Source organism: Psammomys obesus, unplaced genomic scaffold, assembly GCF_907164565.1.
Source record: "Psammomys obesus unplaced genomic scaffold, mPsaObe1.curated_primary_1811, whole genome shotgun sequence".
NCBI lineage: Eukaryota > Metazoa > Chordata > Mammalia > Rodentia > Muridae > Psammomys > Psammomys obesus.
In genome coordinates this window covers 21,030,830-21,039,095 of record NW_026585504.1, presented here as the reverse complement: position 1 = coordinate 21,039,095, position 8,266 = coordinate 21,030,830, and the positions used below count along the sequence as shown (strand labels likewise).

General features: G+C 37.9%; 1 pseudogene; it reads left to right on the top strand.

The window, feature by feature from the left end:
• Positions 1-7,547, top strand: part of LOC129672951 (uncharacterized) — an 88,307-nt pseudogene extending 80,760 nt beyond the window's left edge.
• Positions 7,548-8,266: the final 719 nt, after the last annotated feature.

The following is an 8,266-nucleotide window of genomic DNA, read 5'->3' as shown; positions in this document are numbered from 1 at the left end:
TTATTTATTTATTTATTTATTTATTTATTTATTTATTTATTTATTTACTTACTTACTTTTGACCACTGCTGTTTATATGCTGCTTGGATTTCTGTGAAATTCCTGGCTTGATCTGCTCAGCTCCACCCATTCTCCATCACTTGTCACATTTCAGCCTCAGTCATTGTTTCTTAAAACACATCTACACGTTTTCACTGCTGAAGTGTTTACATGCTTAAATCACTCAGGAGAGTTGGTCTAAATTCCAAACTTCTGAACACTTAAAAGGCCCTGCACCAGTTTCTCCAGTTATGCCAACCTGATATGCTAAAGGTACATTTCCCCTTTATTGGTCTCTCCTAGGTATCCCAAAGTCTCCTAACTGTCCCTATCGCAACTATTTAGCATTCAACAGATACTGTGTAGGTGTTGTGTCTGCTGTATGTCTGATACTCATTTAAGTAGTTAGGCTATGTACTTGGACAAAAACAAAAGCCTTCACCTCCATGAATCTTGCATTCTTTTAATGTTTAGCTGGCTGTTTTGCCAGCTCTCTTCCTTACTCGATGAAGGAATTGTAGTACCATTGTATTTTGCTTGACATGATGTTTGGCTAGTAAACAGTCAATGAAAAAATGACTAAATTGAACCAATGAGAAGTGAGGAAATATGATGAGTTTTTTAAATTAGAGATCATTATACTTTTGAGGTTATGAAAATCTTGTTTAGAATAAAGGAATGGATGGAGGGATGGCTCCATTCTCAATAATGTAAACTGCTCTTGCAGAGACCCAAGTTTGGTTTCCTGCACCACACAGGCAGAGACCTCTACCTCCAGCCCCAGGGGATCTAGCTCCCTTTTAAGGACTCTGTAGACACCTGCATTCAGGTTTGCACATACCTCTTCCCATATACATACAATTAAAAATAAAACAAGTCTTTGTAAAAACAAATAAAACAATAATTTTTTTCATAATATTTTGGTATTTGAATTTATATTATTTGGGGATTATAATTACATATAACTCTTCTCCACCATATTTTTTTTATCCTGGTAAGTTCTTTAGTTTCCAGGTATATCTGACTATTTTCTAACTATCAGAGTCTATAGAGGAAAACAGTCAGCATCAAAGGATAGAAACAACACATTGCTTCTGAAATATAAAAAAATAAGAAAATTCGAATGTCAGGAATTCGCTCATAATTCTATGGATCCAAGATTACTTGAGAGAGAAAAAAGAGAAAGACAGAGACAGAGAGAGTGAGCACATTTCTTGTCAATTTAACATGACCACACTAAAATTTCCAAAGTGTTCTTCAACATGAGAAAAAATTAATTTTGAAGTCAAGGAAGGTTTTTAATGTTCTGAAAATACTCTTTCCTGTAAGAATGAACTCAGAGAACTCAGCTTTGAAAAAGAATACATCAAGTGGACTTGAAAATCCAGCAACTAAAAACTTTTAAGATAAGCATAGCAGGGAAACATCATGGTAATAGTTGTAGTAGGGATTTCTGAGATTCAGTGTGGTACCACAATTTCTTTGCAAGCAAGCGTAATTAGAACGTTCTTTCAAATGGACCTTAAGATGCATAATTTCTGCCTGCCTTTTACACATGTGAATGTGTATTTTCCCAGGTTTATAATTTTCTGTCTCCTTGGAGCTTCATTCTTACACACCCACGCTATTCTTCTGCAAAGCCCTGTTGGTTATTTCATTTCTGCGGAGATCACAAGTTCTCTGGATTCTGGTGACTTATGCTTGCCTTTGCCCCATGAGTGTGGGTAATAGCCTTTTTGTATACCAATTTGCTTACACTGCAGTCTATGCTGGTAATACTGTACATTGCCTGACCCCTGAATGGAAAAATAATAACAAGTTAAAATAGTCGTTTTACCTGAAGTCGATAAGGCCATAACACTCACCCCGTTTTCAATTCACAGGCTCAATTTTCATCCACTCACTCTCGACTCTGAGAGGAAGGAATAATGACAGGCTACAGGCACTTTATTTCAAAATTCACTCACAAAGTTATTGACAAGCATTTTTCACAGAAACAGCTCTTCTCTCTGACCCTTGTGAGCTGTTTACATGAAAAATGCTCTTCCTTGTAGATTAATGAGAGTGGAGCCTAATTCCATACCAAACATGTGGCAATTGCGTTAGTGGCTCTGTTTTTGATATGGGAACAAAAATAGGGATAATTTGCCTCAAATTGCAGTCACTTCAGTCATAATAAAATCTCAGAGAGTACTGTTTGCTTTCAACTTTCATTAGGTAAGCTAGGCTGTTATTAAGGCACCAACACATAAATGTTATATTAGCACTTAACAGGAGCATAGCGGTCTCCTCTTGGAGATAAATTCTCCCCTTGTCAATATAATTCTGGTCCGCTTGCAGTAAAAGAGTTTGAAAAGATGAAATAGTAAAGCTCTGAAGTAGAGGAAAATACATGCCCGCTCATTCAAGCTTAAAGGCCATTTTGTAACCCAAGGTGCTGGGTTCTATTGAGGATATAAGACCAAGAGAAACTCTGTTAGGTCAAGCCAAACATTGAGACAAACTTTCCCACTGGGCGAGATTGCTAAATCAGGAAAGTTTACATTTTTGTCCATCTTCAGCTGACGTTTTAACCGTGCAGAAGAAATGCTGGGTCTAAGGTGGAGTTCCTTTCCAGAGAGCAGATGATAACTATTCTGTGTGAACCACTGTGTATATAAGCACCCATGAAATTTAGTACAGTAATGTTCCTCTACAAATGTAAGGTATTTTGTAGCTTCACAGAAGAGCCGTTTAAATTAGATATGTGTTTATACTTATTCTCATTCCATTAGTCTTCACTCTGAGAATTGAAAATCTCTTCTATCGTGCCACAAAAGACACTGTCATGCTCGGGGAAATGAATGTTTAATCAAAAGAATGGAAAAGGAAGGAGAGTTAAAAGCATGGCTTGGCCTGACTTGATCATCTTATATCTTTTCTTCTAGCCCATTATCCTACCATCGCTCAATAATTATATAGTATTTTCTGTTACTTAGCTTGCTTGGCTGCACAAAATTGCTTGTTTCATCTCCTGAATTCAGACCACAATATTTTCAGGAAGTAAGTGGAATATTCACATGACTACTGTCTTTCTTTGTTTCTAAGACCTTATTGGAAACAATGAGCAGTACATGATTCTCTCTAAATGTATTGACGAAGAACTTCCTAGATTAATATTTCATTCATAGAATTGAATGACCATGTATTTTGTGGAAATGCTCTGTCATTCATTTCTTTTTTTCCTAAATGGATAGTCCACTTCTATCCACCCTTCCTTATATCCCTTGCAGTTTGATAATTCTCAAAATGACTTGTACCTGCTGAGTGTGACATGAAACACATCTAAACCAGGATTTCAAAGTAATGGATTAGCAGGGATTCAGTAGAAACCATTTTGAAATAATCGGAAATATACATATACACGTAGATCATCTAAAATCAAACAAAAAAAAACATTTCAACTTCAATATCAAACTAAACTAATTTTCAATGTGAAAATAATCCTTTACAAACATAACTGATAACAAAAATTGTTTTATTATATAAAGAAATGTTATTAGTTTCAAGAATTTGCAAGTTACTTTACAATATAATTGACTTGTGTGTGGTGAAACACATCTTTAATCTAGCGCTGAGGAGGCCAAGACGAGTGAGCCTCCGTGAGTGTGAGGCCAGCCTGGGCTACACAGAGAATTCTATGCCAGCTGGTGAGAGCAGCCCACAGTTGTCTGTAACTCCAAGAAGTAATACTTTCATACAGATATACATTCGGGCAAAACACCAATGTACATCAAATAAGGATAAGTAAATTTTAAAAAGCAATGAATTAAAACGGTAGTACCAAGAAAGACTTAAATATATTGTCAGATGGCAATTACTTACATTATACTGAATATGAAACAAAGACTCAAGCCCCAAAGCCCCCTTCCATCTTTGTTAGCCTTTTTAATTTAAGACACGTGATTTAGAATACAGAAGCATGTCACATACTTGTCTGGGTGTCTAGTGAGCTTTACAGTACCTCCTTGGTCAGATAATAAACTTGCCTGCTTTCTAAAGAGATGTATCTTCTCCTTTTAAATCAATTAGAGATATCAAGTCAATAAAATTTTAATGTATATTACTCGTGCCTGCAGTGAAATAGGCATGTAATATTTAAAGTTCTGCTCTTATATACATATTCCCTTTGAGAGAGCATTATGAAATAAAAATGTGCTTTTGGCTGCAGTTCCTTTATCATGTCTAAAAGATACTATCTTGGAGGAGGCATCCTGGGCCTCTGGCTCTCACACTCTTTCTATGTCTTCCTTTGTCATGCCTCCTGAGGTAGAGGGGTTGCTCTTCATATGGATCAGTTGCAGTTGGGCATTCCATAGTTACTCATTTTCTGCCTTTTAATCAGTTGTGTATCTCTGTAATAGTTCCATCTGATGAAAAGGAAGGGTGAAAGCTACATTTATGTGTGAAGATATGTATGTATGTATGTATGTATGTATGTATGTATGTGTACAGACACACACATAGACATGAGTGCACTTGCAAGTGACTGTCGCCCCCAGTTGTGTGTTCTCTCTCACTGTTAACAGCTCTGACCTGATTACTTAGACTCGAATACGGACTCCACCACACCCTGGCTTCATGATAGTCACTGGATTTGATCTTCTTGTCTGTAGCATGAGGGTGACACTAATTTACTTCTTGACCTTATTATAATGGTAACATGAGCATTTCTGATCTGTCTGGGTGATCAGCTTATGTTTGGGTACTGTCAGGTGTACTTACATTCATCTGGTTCTAGTACATTATTAAATGCCTTTCTACTTGGCTGATCCCTGACACACTCAGCAAAATTGTTGTCCTTCTCATTTAAGGAGTTAATGTGGCACCAAGCCAGACAAATGTGAGCAATGAATGGCAGCACATGCCCACATGCCATAGTCAGTGTCAGCGTCCCCACTTTCGTCTGTCATTTACCTAAAAAAAACTGTTTTAAGGATTAACTCAACACTAAACATAATTTTAATAAATTATAATAACATTCAATAACGAATGTAATAAAATTGAGATAATGACCTACATGGCAAAATAATTTGGCAAAGGAATGGCACGCTATTTTAATCCTCTCACACTGGTGTGAAGAAAACTTACAGTTGCTTAACAGATAAATGATGCTCTGTGTCAGGCTGAGGCCAAACACCATCACACGCTGGGCAAAAGATTTTAGATGTTCAATAAAATGGTGCAGAAATGAGTCATCGTATAACATGCTATGGTATAACTATGCCAGACAGAAAATAAGTCAAGTCAAAGGAAACATCATCTCTTTTGTAAGGCGATGTGCCATAAAAGTCCTATCTTTAAAGTATTAATTTGCAGTATCTCATTAGCAATCTGTAGAAGTAAATGCATAACAAGATACTTTACTTAATGATGTTTATTAGTAAACATTATAAATATTAGTGTTAAATGATTGCTATTCTAAATAAAAAGTTATACATTTGTGACTAAGCCCAAAATAATTATCATATCAACACAATAAATCATACTTTTCATTACACTATGTTCACTTTACAGGTTTTTAAAATTTAACCTTCCATCTATATTAGTTGTTTTACTATCAGTTGTGTGTTTTAGGTAATGTATTGATAGTCTATGATTTCTTATATAGAGGGGATATTTAAATAAAAATACAGACCAAAATTAGATAGCTGTACTAACTCCTTTCTGACTCTCGAGCTGAACACTAAGAAACACTGCAGTCATGTAAGCCACTTAACTTTGCTGAGAGTCTCCAAAGGTAATGTGAAACTTCAGCTGAAATTTTAATTCATTTAGTTTCTTTTATTTTAATTTTTTATTATCATTTGTTACAATTTATTCAATTTGTATCCTGGCTGTGGCCCCTTCCCTCATCTCCTCCCAATCCTACCCTCTCTCCCTCTTCTCCCCCTATGCTCCTCCCCTAGTCCACTGATAGGGGAGGTCCTCCTCCCCTTCTATCTGACCCTAGCCTATCAGGTCTCATCAGGACTGGCTGCATTGTCTTTCTCTGTGGCCTGGCAAGGCTGCACCACCCCTTCGTCCCCCCAGGGGGAAGTGATTAGAGTTAAGAGGGAGGTTTGCCAATTAGGAGTAGTGCTACCTCAAGATCCAGCTATACCACTCCTAGGTATATACCCAAAGTTTGCTCAAGTACACAACAAGGACATTTGTTCAACCATGTTTGTAGCAGCTTTATTTGTAATAGCCAAAACTTGGAAACAACCCAGATGTCCATCAACAGAGGCATGGATACAGAAATTGTGGTATTTTTACACAATGGAATATTACTCAGCAATCAAAAAGGAGGAAATCATGAAATTTGCAGGCAAATAGTGGGATCTAGAAAAGATCATTCTGAGTGAAATATCCCAGAAGGAGAAAGACAAACTTGGTATATACTCGCTTATATAGACCTACAAGATATGATAAACATAATGAAATCTACACACCTAAAGAAGATAATCAAGAAAGTGGACATGGGTGAAGATGATCAATCCTCATTTAGAAAGACAAATGGGATGTGCATTGAATGTATGACAGGAGTCTACCGTAAAAGGCATCTGAAAGACTCTACCTAGCAGTGTTTCAAAGCAGACACTAAGACTCATAACCAAACCTTGGCAGAGTGCAGGGAATCATATGAAAGAAGGGGAGTTAGTATGATATGGAAAGGATAGGAGCTCTACAAGGACCAAATATATCCGGGCACAGGGTCTTTTCTGAGACTGACACTCAACCAAGGACCATCTATGGATATAACATAGAACTTCTGCTCGGATGTGGCCCGTGGTAGCTCAGTAACCAAAGTAGTTTTCCAAAGTAAGGGGAACAAGGACTATTTCTAAGAGGATCTCAAGGGCAGGCTCTTTGACCTCCCCCCCACCCCCCCAGGGGAGGAGCAGTCCTGTTAGGCCATAGAGGAGGACTTTGCAGCCAGCCTTGAAGATACCTGATAAAACAGGGTCAAATGAAAGGGGAGGAGGTCCTCCCCTATCAGTGGACTTGGAAAGGGGCAGGGAGGAGACCAGGGAGGGAGTTGGGGAGGGGGAGGGAATGAGGGAGTGGGATACAGCTGGGACACAGAGTTAACAAATTGTAACTAAAAAGAAAAATAAAAATTAAAAAAAAAAAGAAGGAGGTTTGCTGTCTTGACTGTCATTGGAGAGCAGCAGCCAAGGCCCTGCGCTACACCATGGCTATGGGCCTCAACAAGAGCCACAAGGTGATGAAGAGCGTCAGCAAGACTGGGCACCTCGGATGCCTTACCAAGCATATGAAGTTCATGCAGGACATGATCAGGGCAGGTGTGCTGCTTTGCACCCTATGAGCTGGGTACCATAGAGCTGCTCCAGGTGTCCAAGGAGAAGCTCATGCTCAAGTTCATCAAGAAGAGAGTGGACACACACATTCACACCATGAGGAAGCAGGAGGAACTGAGCAATGTGCTGGCATCTATGAGGAAAGTGGTGTCCAAGAAGGACTGATGCCCCCTTCCCCAATAAACATTGTGCTGACAAAAAAAAAAAAAATGAAAGAAAGAGAAAGGAAGAAAGAGTTTTGTAGGTCAGCAAGATAGAAACTAGAGAAATAATGAAACTAACTGACATGAATCAAATTAAGCTAACAGATATCTACATAACATTTTACCCAAATAGAAAAGAATATACATTCTTCTCAGCCCCACATGGAACCATACCCAGAACTGATAATATAGTTGGACACAAAGCAAGCCTCAACAGATAAAATTGAAATAATCCCTTGTATCCCATCAGATCACCATGGATTAAAGATGGACTTCAATAACAACAGAACAACAGAAAGCTTACAAACTCATGGAAACTGACCAACTTTCTACCCAGTGACCACTGGATCAGGGAGACTTTCTAGAACTCAATGAAAGTGAAAGCACAACATACCCAAGTTCATGGGACACAATGAAAGCAGTGCTAAAAGGAAAGTTCATAGCACTAAGAACCATCATAAAGATCAGTAGACTTGGGGAGGGGCATGGGAGGAGCTGAGGGAGGAAAGGTGGGATTGGAAGGGGATGAGGGAGAGGACTAAAGTGGGGATTCAAAGCAAATAAACTGTAATTTATAAAAAATAAAAAACTATGATCAAAAAATTAATTATTTAAAAAAAAGAAAAAAGAAATTGGATAGATCTCATACTAGCAATTTAACAGCACATCTGAAAGCTCTAC